The sequence below is a fragment of the Rhinolophus ferrumequinum genome, chromosome 15, assembly GCF_004115265.2.
Source record: "Rhinolophus ferrumequinum isolate MPI-CBG mRhiFer1 chromosome 15, mRhiFer1_v1.p, whole genome shotgun sequence".
Lineage (NCBI taxonomy): Eukaryota > Metazoa > Chordata > Mammalia > Chiroptera > Rhinolophidae > Rhinolophus > Rhinolophus ferrumequinum.
In genome coordinates this window covers 20,881,902-20,896,263 of record NC_046298.1, presented here as the reverse complement: position 1 = coordinate 20,896,263, position 14,362 = coordinate 20,881,902, and the positions used below count along the sequence as shown (strand labels likewise).

Genomic DNA, 14,362 nt, shown 5'->3' with positions numbered 1-14,362 from the left:
AGATTTGGAATGGCAGGTGAAAGTTCTTAAATCTTTAAACTACATACTCTCAAAATCATATTAAAAATTCTTCAGTTTCTATAAATCAAAGAAATATAGGAATCGCATTAAAGAACATACTTAACAGAAATATTAGAGCTAAAACAATAAAAGATCCTAATAATCAACTATCATTATCAGTCAAGCTACCTAGCAAGCCATCTGACTTCTCTAAATAAGGCTCTGTTCAATCAACTAAAAAATAAGGACGTAGAATTAGCTCTCAAAATCGATGAGAACAAATATTTAATGATCACTTTACATAGCACTATTTTCAGTTTGTTAATTTTAAAACTATCATTCTTTATAAATCAAATGTAGTCCCTTCATAGATAAATACTGTCAAGCAGAACTGTACAAAGATAAAATACATTAAGCAACTGCAGTAAGGAACAAACGTATCATACACTGTACTTAAACAGTTCAGAGCCCCTTAGACTACAGTTATAAATAAAACAGAATAGAATGTCATAAATGACATCAACATAAGCATCATTTACATCCATTTCAAAGTGGGAAAGGAGAATGTAAAAAACATGGAATCAGAAGTTAGCTTCATGCACCTTTTCTTTTTCCTCGTTCAATTCATGTAGTCATACTACCACATAGATGACTTAAGAAATAGGGAAACATGTTATAACAAAAAGTACTAACCACTCATTCAACAAATATTTTTTGAGCCTTCTCTATGCCAGGCATTGCAATAGGTGCTGGTGACTGGCAAGGACCCGGTCTCCATCCTTAAGAACCCAAACGTCTAGGGAGGAAAACAAATTTTTACAAGTCCAGCATTATAATAAAAAGAAGCAGAAACTGCTGATCAATGAGAGAACAGAAAATTTTATGTATGTTAAGCCAAGTTTTGTCATGGCCAAACTAATTCAATATATTTAGAATTGTTTTCTTTTGTGAAATCAAGTAGTTTCTGGGTCAGCCCAATTCCAAATCACATGTAGAAAGAGTTCTGTAGCACAGTACCACAGTCCACACTTTCTCATCCAAAACTTTTAAGACAGAACTCAGAATCTTTTTCTGAATTTTAGAAAGATAATAGTGGTGGTAACTTACATATCCTATACATCGTTAGTGGCCCACCATGTCTGGGGCAGCAGTTCCATTATGAAACAATATCTCTGCAGCAACACCATGAATATTCACACCGAAAGAGAGAAATAAATGCTACCAACATCCTCATATAGGGTCAGGTCAGATTTCAACACCAAGAGAATTATGAACTCCGGGTTTTTAGTGTTTTTTGGATTTCAAAATTGAGATAAAGGAGTGTGGACCCTTATTCTTATCTAGTGACCCTTATCATTATTTAAAATGACAACCCTGGAGTAAAATTACCTGGGTTTGAGTCCCAGCACCACCACTTATTAGCTGTGTGTCCTTGAGTAAATGGCCTAACTTCTCAAAGCTTCCGTTTCCTCATCTGTAAAATGGGGAGAATCCTGCCACAAAGGATTGTTACAAGAATTAAATGAGAATACATGTTAAATTCTTAGCATGGTGCCTGGCACACAGTATGCATGCAATAAACAAATGTTGGCCATAATGTTTGCTATATAAACTATCCTTACATAAATTAAATATAAGCAAAAACAAGTTGCAGAAAGATACATGGTAATATTCGTACAAGTTTAAAACATGTAAAGGACGGCCAGCCCGGTGGGAGCGCTGTGCTCTTAACGCCCAGGTGGCCGGTTCGATGCCCACATGGGCCAGTAAGCTGCGCCCTCTACAGCTAAGATTGTGAACAACGGCTCTCCCCGGAGCTGGGCTGCCATGAGCACCCAGAGGTCAGCGTGAGCTGCCCGGGGCTGCTGTGCTGCCATGGGCTACCACGTGCTGCCAGGAGCGGCCAGTGGCCAGCATCAGCGGCTGGCAGCCATCGTGAGTGGCCGGCAGCTGGCGAGAGCTGCTGTGAGCGGCCGACCGATGGCCTCAGCCGGGGGAGCGCAAGGCTCCTAATACCAGCATGGACCAGGGAGCTGTGTCCTACACAACTAGACTGAGAAACAACGGCTTGAACCGGAGTGTGGGGAGGGGAATGGACAGCGGGGGGGGGGGGGGGGGGGGGGGAGAAAGAAAATATTATTAAAAAAACAAAAACATGTAAAAGAACCTATTCTTTAGAAATACAAAAATGCAGTAGGACGATAAGAACATGTACGTGAAAGAAACGATTAAATCCAACACAGAGGCACCTCTGGAAGGGAGGGGAATATGATGAGGCTTCAGCTATATTGGTGGTATTTTATTTCTTAGACTAGGTAGTTGGTAAGTGAATGTTTATGATTCTTCATATGTTTTATATCTAATATTTCATGTTAATTTTTAAATTCAAATACATCTAATCTATGTAGTGAATATTATAGACCACATAATATAGATACTATGACCTACTTGCTTTTATTACTATATTATGGATTTCCTTATTGTTGGAAAGTCTTTACTTGCTTTTCAAAATACTCAAAAACCACAAGATTCCTTAAACTACAACTTAAACGCCTGTCATAAATAACAATAGCAAACTTTATCTTTTTTTAAAAAAATAAGGTATGAATGTAATGTAATAACTCAGCTATACAGAACATAGCTGAGAATCCAAACCACTTTTATTTTATTTTTTCCAAACCACTTTTAAAGTCTTGTGCAACTATAGAGGCACACTAAGCCATCTATTTTACAAAGGTTCTCAGTTCAGCCTGTTCCAGAATAGAACAAATTAGAAAACTGGAGGGGAAAGAAAGAAGGATGGAGGGCCAAGAGACAGAGCTATTTTAGGAAATAGCTGACTATAGTTAAAATGTCACCTAACAGCAAAGGAAGAAATAAAAACAGCAGCAAAACAAATAAAACCTATATATAGTAGAAACAAGCATTCAGATAGTATAACAGCAAAATTAATAAATTCTAGACATCTGCCATACAATATTGTGCCTATAGTTAACAATACTGCACTGTGAAATTGAAAATTTGTCAAGAGGATAGCATGTTGCATTCCTACCACAATTTAAAAAAAAAATGTGTATCCTTACATTACAGATTTCTATCTATAAAAATTTTGAAATGATTAATCAAAAAGGAAAAGATCAAATAACTGGTAAATCTCTACCTTTGACTTCCACAATTACCTAAATTTACAATTTTTTTAAAAAAAATCCAAAATTCCAAAATTAAAGCATATATCTTACACACACACACACACACACACACACACACACACACAGCATAATAGTCTGACTGTGCTAGCAAAAAGCATTCAATTCCCCACTAAAGTCCTAGAAGTATTTAAAATTACAAACAGTATAATAATTAGTTTTTATAATAAGAACTGATTCATCAAGAAATGGTTCAATATGGGGCAGCAGGATAGCTCAGTTAGTTAAGAGCGCGAGCTCTCGGTGGCAAGGTTGCCGGTTCAATTCCTGCATGGGATGGCGGGCTGAGCGCACCCTGCAACTAAGACTGAAAACGGCGACTGGACTTGAAGCTGAGCTGCGCCCTACACAACTAGATTGAAGGACAAGTACTTGGAGCTGAAGGGCTGTCGAAATGCACACTGTTCCCCAATATTCCCCAATTAAAAAAAATTTTTTTTTAAATGGTTCAATTAAGGTCAACATTTAACATTAAATCAAAGGGTGAAAAAGCCTGAATATAAAAACTGAATCATAACTCATCAAGTTATATACATTAAATATGTGCAATTTTGTGTATTATACCCTAATAAAGCTGTTTTTAAAAAATAAAGATGACAATTACAAAATGACAAAAATAATGAAACTGTATCTGTGTAATAACGAATTTCTAAAAATTGTATTCAGACACTGTCTGTTCTTATTAATTTAACTATTTAACCCATCAAAGACTGAGAAAGATATATTGAAGTCTAACACTATGATTGTGTTTTGGTAACTCTCTCCTTTTAAATCGAACCATTTACATTTAGTACTTAATAATTTTTTCAATGCCTAAGTGTCCATATGTTTTATATTCAAATGGGTTATATATTTTATCAAAATAAAATGTCCCTCTTTGTCCTCTTTTTTAAAACTAAAAATACTTATTATGACAAGGATGGACAGGGAACAAAGGAAAATTATAAGTATGATTTGTTAAGGTAAAGGGATTGTAGATAAATGTATTTCTATTTCATTAATGGTTACTTGATAAATATGGTGAAAATATAGGGAAAAAAGTGTAAAATTCATTTTTGAAAAATTTCTATCCAAAATGGTTAAACAAAATTAGCTTCTGGAGCTTAGACTACCCAAAGAGTAATCAAAATTATAAATGAGTATAGGAAATAAATTTTTAAACAGAAGAGACAAAAAAATAAAATCACTGCATATGTTCCTAAAATTTATCCCCAAAATGGAAAAAAATCACTATTTTCCAAAATCTCCACAAATCCCTTTAAGGGATAAAGATTTTCCTCATATAGCAATACCATCCCCAGGCCATGATTATCTTTGTTTCTTTGAAATGCCTATTTTTCCACTCAAATATAAGCTCCCTAAGGCTAGATCCTTGTTTTTGTCTTATTCATTCTTGTGTTCCCCTTGCCTAAAAGAATGGGAACTCTGACAAATACTGTGTTTATTGAATTCTAAATACAAGAAGTCTTATCTAAAGAAATCATACTTGTCCTTTCGAAAGCACACAAAATAAAGGTGCACCAGCTTGCTCACCAATAGCTATAAGAAAAGCATCAGGAATCAACCCAATCCTCTGTTCTGCTCTGCTAAGTTAACATTTCTTCCTACTTCTGAGCTCACACTACCTGGCTGTAAGCAAAGTTACTGACAGCCAAAAGTCAAGAACATATAACCAAAAAACTGGGGCTCCTGCTGCTATGTGGTCCTTCTTCCCCTAAACCTAAAGGCATTATGAACTCTAAATCTAAAAAGAAACCCTACATTAATAAAGCAATTTTTCAAAATAAAAATTACCTCCTTTTCTATCCAACAAAAAACTGTACTTGAAGTCTTTCTTGCCAAACAATAAGAAAAGACTCAGGAAAAGAAATTAGATTTCACCTCTTTTTCTGGCCTGAAACATGGAGGATGCAGAAGAGAAGGAGGAGGTTCCTGCTGTGCCAGAAACCCTTAACAAAAAGCAAAGGAGTTTCGCAAAGCTGAAGATCAAGGCCCTGAGAAAGAAGTTTGCCCAAAAGATGCTTCGAAAGACAAGAAGGAAGCGTATCTACGAATAAGCTACGCACTGTCAAAGAATACAGGCAGATGTACAGAACTGAGATTCGAATGGCGAGGATGGCAAGAAATGCTGGCAACTTCTATGTACCTACAGAACCCAGCTTGGCACTTGTCATGAGGATCAGAGGCATCCGTGGTGTGAGCCCCAAGGTCCGAAAGGTGCTGCAGCTCCTTCGCCTTCTCCAGATCTTCAATGGCACCTTTGTTAAGCTCAACAAGGTTTCAGTTAACACTCTAAGGACTGTGGAACCACATACTGAATGGGGGCACCCAAACCTGAAGTCAGTAAATGAAATGATCTACAAGCGTGGTTATGGCAAAATCAACAAAAAGCAAATTGCCCTGACAGATAACACATTGCCTGCTCGATCTTCTTGGCAAATATGGCATCATTGGCATGGAGGATCTGATTCAAGAGATGTGTACTGTTGGAAAATGCTTCAAAGAAGCAAACAACTTCCTGTGGCCCTTCAAATTATCTTCTCCACCAGGTGGAATGAAGAAAAAGACCACCCACTTTGTAGAAGGTGGAGGTGCTGGCAACAGGGAAGACCAGATCAACAGGCTTATTAGGAGGATGAAGTACGGTATCTACCATGGTTAGTTTTGTAATCTGGTCAGTTAATAAACAGTGACTGCTTTCAAATTAGAAAAAAAAAAAAATTAGATTTCAACTAATGTTACCAGTTATTGTGTAACATCCAGTCACAGATTTGTAAGTATGGCTGAGAATGCCCAAGGGACCTAAGCAATACTCACCAAAAGAGGTTACCATGCTCTCTCTCACATTCTCCATACGGACTATACTTTTATATTATGCTCCACACAGAACCCCTATTTCAGATTTTTATTTCATATATATATAAATTTACAACTTGCAAAATACTATGACCAAAATAATAAGAAAGCTTAAACCAAATGAATCAATAGTATTATATTATGCTTCAGTCAGACTTTTACTTTATATCTTACAGATACCAGCTGTCATGAATCTGACTTCACTGGTTTTTTTCAGTCTTTATATTTTTGTGCTTTTCTTTCTTAGGGTGGTGGGGGGACAAGGGTACTGCACATCTACTTCCCCTGTATAAAGAAATATGTTCATGGGCGGTCGGTAGCTCAGTTGGTTAGAGCACGTGCTCTTAACAAGGTTACCGGTTAGATTCCCACATGGGATGGTGGGGCTGCCCCCACCTCAAGTAGATTGAAAACAGCGACTGGACTTGGAGCTGAGCTGCGCCCGCGACAACTATACTGAAGGACAATGACTTGACTTGGAGTTGATGGGTCCTGGGAAAAACACACTGTTACCCAATCAAGTTTAAAAAAAGAAAAGAAACATGTTCATAGAAAGGGAATATTCTACAGACTGAAGAAAAGGGATACCAGTGTTAGTATACCACTGTTTGAATAAGAAAGATTAAATATGGAGATAAGTATTTTGGTCAGTGGAGAGGCAAACACCACTGTGGAACAGGGATAGTTCTTTCATCAGGTTTCGCCATGGCCTAGAATGAACACTCAAGAGCATCCAACTTGAATGCTCTGGTCTTAGGTTCACAATGCAACTTTCTCTGATTATGGACAGCTTTCTCAAGTACCTTGCCTCCCAAGCACCTCCATAGAAGAAACAGGGTGCCCTGGAAAGCAGATACAGGTAACTCAGTAGAAAAGTATAGCCCCTTGTGAATTACAACATTGTTATTCTAACTTACATATCAGTGAGTTTGATTAGGCTGAATCATCCCTAGGTGAAATACTAAAATGGAATTTCTGGATCTTCAAAGCTATGAAACAGGCTGTGAAATGTGTGACCACATCAAGATACCACCACACCCTGTCTAGGCAGCCAACTGGCATCCCTCTAAAAGGTCTTAAGCTTAATTCTCCCGAAAGTGTCACAGTAATTATAGGAATCTTCTTTTATGCTTAATTATCTATAATCAAAATTCATCAAAACTCAGATTTTAAAAATAGATGTATGTAAATGCAAATATGTCTAGTGAATGATTCAACTGCATTAAGATGCATGAAAAGCAATAAATGCCAAATAAAGAATGATATATAAACATGGTCAACATCTAACTTGACCCTAATAAAAAGCAATTTTTCACTTTCCCAATCCTAATAATAGCAAAAACATCTTAAACAGTCCTCAATTATAAAGAATTGTCATGAAATTCTCAAAACAAAATCTTAGTTTTTAAAAGGTATTCCCCAAAGGGTATTATAATAAATGTTAAGTGAGATTTTATTACCTGCGCCTACTGTGAATATAGTTTAATTTCTGTATATTTTGGTATCTTTCAAATAATGACAATGTATAATAAGCAATAAATCTTGCTTTGAAAATTCAAAAAAATTAACAAAAACCACAAGAATGGATAATCAAAGCAAAACTGCAAACTTTCAAAATAATAAGGCATTCATCCTAAAAGAACAGAGTCACATTTATCAAAGGGCATTTTTCTACAAGGTGACATTAGAAAGTTTATTAGTAAGTTAGTAGAAAGTGATTTTATACTAAGATAACAAATTTTCCGTAGCACATTCTTCATGAATCCAAGTTCTAATTAATTCTGGATACCTATAGAGGGCTGGGGCGTGGGGAGGACTGGTCCATAGAAAATTAAATAATCATTTTGAATCCTTATTTCTGACATTAGTTAGAAATGGAAGAGGGAAAATCCCACTGACAAGTGTTAAAAACTATAAAATATCTAGGAATAAATTTAGCAAGAAAGGTATAGGAACTAGATGAAGAAAATTATTAAATCTATGAAACCTTTATTGAAGGAGCTAAAACTAAAACAAGACCTGAACAAATGGAAGCTCATTATAATAAAGAAAACTTATCATTATTAAAAAATGTCAGACCTCCCCAAATTAATATATGAATACAGTGCAAATCCAAACAGAGGGCCTTTCTGAGGTTGTCTGAACCCAACAGAATTATTTTCAATCAACAGAGATATAAGAATAAATGTTTAAGAATAGTCGAGTATAGTGATAGGAGCTTTTGTTAATACAGTGTAACTTTCTATAAAGTTGTTATACTCAAACAGTAAATTAAAAGGACAGGAAGAGAAAAACAGAACATCCAGAAATAGAGCAAACATACATAGGAACTTAATATGATATGGTGGCATTTAATTCATTGAGAAAAGGACGGTTTATTTAGTCCTGGCATAACTGGCTCTCTATACAACAGAAAACCATAAGATCCCCTACTTCACACCATATAGGTAATTCCAGATGAATGAACACATGTTATATGACAAAGAATTAATATACTATAAGTTGTTCCTACAAAATAAGGAGAAAAACAACTTTAAATAAAAATGAACCAAGGACATGAACAGACAATTCTTAATAAAGGAAGTCCAAATGGCCCAAAAAAGTATCAAAAGAAGCTAACCCCAGTAATAGGGAAATTAAAATTAAGACAAAACTAAGAGACCATTTATCATATAGCAGGCCAGTAAAAATTAAGTAATTACATCTAATAATATGATAATAAGAAAAACCCACTGCCAGTGAAGGTGGAAATTATGACAACCTACTTAGAGAGTGATCTGGCAATAATAACATTTAAAATATACTTCCTTTAACGCAGAAATCCCACCTTGGAGATTCAAGTCAGTAGAAATAAAAGCACCAGCATCGCTTCTTGGCCTTTTGGCTAAGACCAAGTGAAATAAAAGCACCAGCAAATAAGATGACGTGTACAAGGACATTTATTGTAGTGCTGTTTCTGGTGGTAAAATCTACTATGTGACACAATAGCGATATTTAAAAGAACAAGATAGAATTACATTTACTGACCATGGTATGTTAAGAAAAGCTTGTTACAGAGTAATACGAAAAATATCTCTCTTTTGTAAAAACAAAGAATCACTAAATATGCACATTTATGTTTGTATATACAGTACTTGACCCAGCATGAAGAGAAATAATGAAGTATACCTATAAACTGATAAAATAGTTAGAGTATAATAGTGAAGGGCTATTAGAGTATAATAGTGAAGGAAAATGATTCGCTTTTTAAAAAGTATAACTTTAATTTTTTTCACTTATTATTAATACAATGAATACCTATTATTTTGTAAACTAAAAAGACAGACGAAAAAAACTAATAAAAAACACCAAAAACCAAAACCTCAGCACGATGAAAGTAGATTATTCAAAAACATGGGGAGAGTCAGAAACAAATAATGAACTATCAACATATTTCCATTTTGGGGGAAAAGTTCTCAACTTACTATTAGTTTCCTCAGCATACCAAATTACAAAATAGGTATTGAAAAGAAAAAAGATGGCAGGAGGAGTAGATTTCTTTGCTGCCACTTAAAGCTTGTAAGAAAAAGTCTCGATAAATCACAAAGAGAAAAGGATAACGTCAATTTCAGAATTAAACATCTGAATAATATTTTCAAAGACACGGAGACAAGGTTTTGTATATGTTTTCTAAACCTCAAAATAAATTTCACTGACATCAACTCTCCCAGTTACAAGTAAAGGACCTGCAATAGATTCCCATAACTCACTCAGGACCCTGACTGCTTTGGGCTCTAGCATCGACCAATTACCGTTTATCTGAGCACTTGAACAATTTTTTTCATATTATTTTTATTAATATCATCCATTCTGCAGAATAGCTACTACCGTGCCAAGTATTAGAAATGCCACAATTTAAGATAGTTTTTGTCCTCTGGAAGATCAAGGAAAAGTAGACAATTCCAAGGAAAAGTAGACAATTCAACAAGTACTAAAAAAAGGGTTACACCTCTTTGCCTGGGGGTAGACAGAGAGCAGGAAGAATGGGTTCACTGGTAGAGGGAGAAAGAAAAGATTCCAGTTATAGGAAGAACAGGTTCAAGGAGAATGAAAGAACATGGAGTAGTCAAGGAACAGCAAAAAGTTCTGTGAGTGTAAATAAAAATAATACAACCAAATGCTAATAAAATCAAATTGTAAGCTACTTCCTCTTTCTACTTTCTTAAATAATCAACACCATTTATTAAGCTTTCATCATGGAAATTTTCTAAAGAAAATGACGCCAAGCATTCACTGGTAGAGACAAATACACATTTATGAAAACATCACATATATTGGGTACTATCAAAAAAACAGGCTCTTTCTACTTCAAAGTTTTCCTTCAATAATCATACCAAAAACATAATATCTATAGATTCAATTACTCTACAGTGTGCCTAATTATTTTCAGTTAGTTTCCCCATTCATCTCAAACCATATTTTCACCAGATTTTTAAAATACCATGTTTTCAAAAAAATTCATCAAGTGAAAAGGGAACCAAATCTTTTCTGCAGACTTTGTAACAGAAATAAGAAAAATTAACTGAACTTTTCTTCAGCTTGAAACTGAACAATTTCCCAAGAGTGACAATTAATAAATAGTTTCACTAAATTGAGTTGTAAAAACACTAATGGAGCTCCTTTTACTTTGAGGTGTACAATTGTGTAATTAATTATAAAAGTTAGACCTTATAACCAAATAGTACATCATCTATTCTATGTCAGTCTTAATTTTAAACCAAAGGCTTATAAAAAGGGGTGTGCAACTATTTTACAGTTCAAAAGATCTAAGTTCATGCCTTTCTCATATTTACTCTTCCCAGGAATCCATAACATTAACCTCAAAGCCAGACAAGCTGAAAAGTCTAGGATGCTTTGTACAATAGAAAAAACAATCAGCTACAACAAGCTGGAGTGAGGCAAAGCAACTGCATTATCAGGTTTCACAGTGACTGTTGCACTGTAACAACAGGGTTGGGGGGGGTAAAAATTACTTTCCTTTAAGATGTCTTTAAATATTCATAAAGTACAAAAATTATATATATTTTCTCTCTCTTTTAAAAAACAGTAACTTTTTCCTTCTAAACCTGTTTTTCACTGACAATATTTATAACTTACTGATAATTTTCCTCTCCAATGGTTCAAGTTGGGTTGGGGAAAGCAAAACGTCTAAGTATCTAATGGTGAAAAAAGCATTTCTTGTTTCAATCATATTATCCTAAACCTTACCCTTTTATACAAAAGTGTTAGCTTGATGCTGACTCAACAAGTTTGGCAAGTGTGTTGTGGTTTTTTTTCCCCCTCCCATTTCTGGACCCTTCAAACATTGACAAGAGATAGTTTTTATAGTAACCAGAACTCATGCCAAATCAAGTATTTTGTGTTACTCCCTCAGTGAAGAAAAAATCTTGCACATTATTTTCATAGAAATGGCTGCCTTTACTGAAATAAAATTTTCTACATAAAAAGCAAATGAAAATATCCTAATACTTTTTGACCAAGACATGATTTTCAAGACTTGTAAACCAAAAAAATAAGAACTTAGATAAATCTGTATGTTCTCTTAATTTTAAAATTGCTTCCTACTTTAAATATCCTGCATAAAAAAACTGAACAGAATTAACAAAGGTTTCAATGAAAGAAAGCCAAAATCAAGAACTGAAAACAATTGACAAAGCACCAATACCAACTAAACAAGTTGCTGCAGTTTGAAGAAAATACTTTTAGATTTTCTGAAGCTAAATCTAAATAAAAATTTTAAAGATTTGTTATCAATTAAGTCCTTCTGTATACACAAAATTTTAAATTCCTCATCGAATGCAAATAACGGGATTTAAGCATTTCAAAAATCTGTTTTGGTAAGTAGTTTCCCAATTCAATTTTTTAAAAAATATTTTATTTGATATTAGTAATTATACTTTCATTTATTTTATTTTATTGGGAACAGTGTGTTTCTCCAGGGCCCATCAGCTCCAAGTCGCTGTCCTTCAATCCAGCTATGGAGGGTGCAGCTCAGCTCCAAGTCCAGTTACCCGTTTTCAATCTTTATTTGCAGGAGGCGCAACCCACCATCCCATGCGGGAATTGAACCGGCATCCTTGTTGTTGAGAGCTTGCACTCTAACCAACTGAGCCATCTGGCCACCCCACAATTCAATTTTTTTAAAAAAATAATGTTTTGGAAAATACTTGTTCAACTTTTTCAATTTGCATAAAAAGTTTTTATAAATCACAAAAACCTGGATTTTTGTTTTTATACACCACTGATTTCAAGACTACTTTTAAAAATAGTAGGATGAACTATTACCAAGGCATTGCTGACAATATCTGTACATTAGTTTCACTCTAAAATTCACCCTCAAATCTAGAACTGCTGTCAAAGAAACAGATTAAAGAACAAGCAACTGCTCCCCCCAAAAATTAACTGAGGTTTTCTAAACAATAATGTTAATTTCATTCAAGTATAATCCCAACAACTTTAGATAAAATAGATGCTCAGGTCTATGCTGATCAATCTACAGTGCACTAAACAGCACTTTGCTTATAATTTGTAAGGCAGAAAGACACTTTCTCCAACTGAATGCAAACCATTAGTAAATAGTTTTGAATGACATTTAAATATCAGTACATTGTGTTATGAAATGAACCGAATTAAATGACACCTATCTGATAACTCTTCCAATAATAAACGAGTGAGCATTCCATAGATGCTCCACGTTTGACCAAACTCTTTTGGTAAAAGACTTGGTTTAGAGTTCCTTTAAACAAAGAGAAACTCCACAGCTTCAGAGTAAATACGCCTATTTTTGAGAAGTCTTAAATAACAAGAACACTATTTACAATGAAAACATTCAGTCTTCTACTAATACACGATATGATCAGTACAGGAATGTACCTACCTGATAATAAGACTAATGCACTTAGACATGAATTAGAAGTATTAGAATATTTGGTCCAGTTCAAGTTATAAATTTTAAGTTCAGCAGTTACTAGGCTGTAATCTCAAATAAGTCATTTCTCTTTTGCAGATGTAAAAACCCAGGCTAAGATGAAATAGAGGTGATACAATCACTCACCTAATTTGAAATGTAGAAAATAAGCAGTGAATTACTGTAAAATGCTTTTTATTCAAGCATGCTACACTGCAAACATATGTTAAGAGTAGAATACAAGTGGTGAGATTATGGGTACCTGGAGAGTCTTTATTTTTAAACCAAAAGTTAAGGTGTATACAGTCTGACAAATATTACGAGGAACAGAAGTATTTAAAAATCCAGAAAAATCCAATACAGAAGTCAATCCAAGTATTTTTTAGAATCCGTCGACAAAGATGATTACTGTACAAAACACCTGAAAGTTAAGTTCACTAAGAAATATTCTTTCACTCCTCTCTTCTGTTAACTAATCCCTACAGCAGCAAAAAAAGTTACTTTCCTTTCTACCTACATCAGATTAAGATTCTTCACAGGCAGATTTCCATGCCTAGGGATATAAAACACCAAGAAAAACAGTGTCAATAAGAACCAAAAAGCTAAGTGTTCAGCAAAGGAAAGTAACACACAAATGAGAAAACACTTGACAGCCTATCCCTACCACCCCTCCCAAAAGCCATTTAATGGGGTTTATGAACGTTTACTGCTTAAGGACACTCTGGGCGAGTGTTTCGACGGATCTCCTAACAGGGAAACATAACCAAGCGTCCCAACTCTTTCAGGCAGTCGGGAAGATAGGGAGAATTATTAGAAACTGATGTACGCACGATCAGGAGTTTGAGAGAAGGGTAAGCAGTGTACTGGAAGGTGAGTTTAAAAACAAAAAACAAACCAAAAAAAACCCGGAAAATTGGGAAAGAAGTTGCTCGGAAGATTAAAGGGAGGCGAGGCCGATGTCCGGTTCTGAGAAGACAACACTGCAGGTGCAGACTGGAATTAACTTAGCATTTGGAAATTCTGAAAAGTTCTAGGAAAGACCTGACCCGGGTATAAGATACAAGAACGCTGATACGTGGCTCAAGAAGACACGCGGGGGTGGGACCCGCCCGGCTAACCCCAGGCTCCCCGAATGAGCCCTCAAATGAGGATCGAAGCCTGAGAAAGTCAACGGGTCCAAGGAAGCCCGCAGCGACCGAGCAACGCCACAGCACAGAATGCAACCGCGCGCGGTGCCTCCCGGTCCGAGGCCTCGGGGGTCGGTCGGCAAGAAGTCGGAGCAGTCCTTGGGGCTCCGGGCCCCTCCTGGCCCAGCCTCTGTCCTCTCTTCTCACCCCCCCACAGCCTGGGACCG

At 35.6% G+C, this 14,362-nt stretch overlaps 1 protein-coding gene and 1 pseudogene across 2 annotated transcripts in view; one reads left to right on the top strand and one right to left on the bottom strand.

Moving 5' to 3' along the window:
- AP1G1 (adaptor related protein complex 1 subunit gamma 1) overlaps window positions 1-14,362 on the bottom strand; it is a 74,682-nt gene that overhangs the window by 59,893 nt on the left and 427 nt on the right. The window lies entirely within an intron of this gene.
- LOC117035316 (60S ribosomal protein L7-like) lies at window positions 5,093-5,868 on the top strand (annotated as a pseudogene).